Here is a 1,620-nt window from a genome sequence, read left to right on the forward strand (position 1 = left end):
CGCCATAACTAATTCAATTAATTTCTGAGACTACGTTAGCTTTTACATCGTCTATTATGTGAACAGTGGGGCATAGTTTGCTGAACCACCTTCGCGCCACAGAAAAGTGCCAGACACCTCAAAGCCACCGGGGGCCGTGAGAGGCCAGCCCGCTCTACAGCTGTGCTTTGTATTCTGATTTTCTCTGGAAGGTACGCAGGACGTTTCTCCGAGCTGGCTGTTGTGTCTGGCCACGGAGGTGTCGAGGACATTCTGGGTCCCCGGAGCTGCAGGGGTGAGCGCTCTGCCAGCGCAGACCTCCGGGATAAACAGCAGGCACCCTAGGCTCACTTCCGCTTCGGGGTCGTTTGCATCAGTCCCCTTCATCGCTGACCGCTAGAGGGCCGTTTATATACTTTTTTAAATAGTAAAAGTTTCCGTGCACACAATCAGAGATGAAACTCAGTTTTGAAAGTAGTTAAAAAAAAGAAAACTTTACCGAAAAAAATATGAGAAAAAATTTACATGTAAAGTGTAAGTCTTGAAACAGGTTAAAATAATCAGTATTTTTGAAAGGACCTAGAAAAAGTCTAGGTTCCTAACTGCCCGGCTAGCTCAGTCGGTAGAGCATGGGACTCTTAATCCCAGGGTCGTGGGTTCGAGCCCCACGTTGGGCGGTTACTTTAAGATGTTTTTCCAACACGCTATCATTTCTCACCATCCCTAAGAACTGACCTCAATCCAGAGGTTCTTGTTTTCAAACAATACATTAAAAACTGCTAAAACTGAACAAGTTAAAAAAGGGAACAATAAAAGAGAAAACAATTTCAGATTATAAATACACAGTTAAAGAGTATATGTGTAGAGAAGTATTTGTTACTGAGTGGTCTATTTGAAAGGCAGTGGAATGCCAAAGGTTAAGAGATAGAGGACATGAAAAATTAATGAAATTGTAGGGTTCATAAATATTGTTGAAGTGATCTCTATCAAAGTGTTTGAAATGCATAGTTTTAACTTTATGCTCTGCCATACTCAAAAATTAATTTGGATATCAGCTTTGATTCACAGGGTTTCCTATGCATGTTAATTTCATATCTTTGAATTCCTCTAAGTAAATTAATTTACTTTGGCCTATGGGAAGGGCTTGTGGTTTTTATGGGCTATTTAAACCACTGTGGCTCCCCTGGTGGCTCATATGGTAAAGCGCTTGCCGGTAATGTGGGAGACCCAGGTTCGATCCTTGGGTTGGGAAGATCCTCTGGAGAAGGAAATGGCAACCCACTCCAGTACTCTTGCCTGGAAAACTCCATGGACTGAGGAGCCTGGTAGGCTACAGTCCATGGGGTTGCAAAGAGTCGGAGATGACTGAGTGACTTCACGTAAACCACTGTAAGATTGTTTGAGTGATTATTTAATCAGGTAGCTATTGTGGACAGACACAGGACTTTCTTAATCCTTTTTTTCCTAAGTTAGTGATCCAAACTGCAGCAATTTTGGAGTCTCATATTTCGTTTAATAATCTATGATAAGCCATAATGGAAAATAGTAAAAAAAGAATGTAAATATATGTGTCCGTTTGAGTGCTGAGTGATAGTCGCTCAGTTGTGTCTGACTCTTTGCAACCCCATTTGACTGTAGCCA

General features: G+C 41.9%; 1 non-coding gene across 1 annotated transcript; it reads left to right on the plus strand.

The window, feature by feature from the left end:
- The first annotated feature begins 583 nt into the window (after nt 1-583).
- On the plus strand, nt 584-656 carry TRNAK-CUU (transfer RNA lysine (anticodon CUU)). Its single transcript has one exon. It is a non-coding gene; the product is annotated as a tRNA-Lys (tRNA).
- Nucleotides 657-1,620: the final 964 nt, after the last annotated feature.

This window comes from Giraffa tippelskirchi, chromosome 12 (assembly GCF_054371585.1).
Source record: "Giraffa tippelskirchi isolate mGirTip1 chromosome 12, T2T-mGirTip1v1.2.pri, whole genome shotgun sequence".
In the NCBI taxonomy this organism is placed as follows: Eukaryota; Metazoa; Chordata; class Mammalia; order Artiodactyla; family Giraffidae; genus Giraffa; species Giraffa tippelskirchi.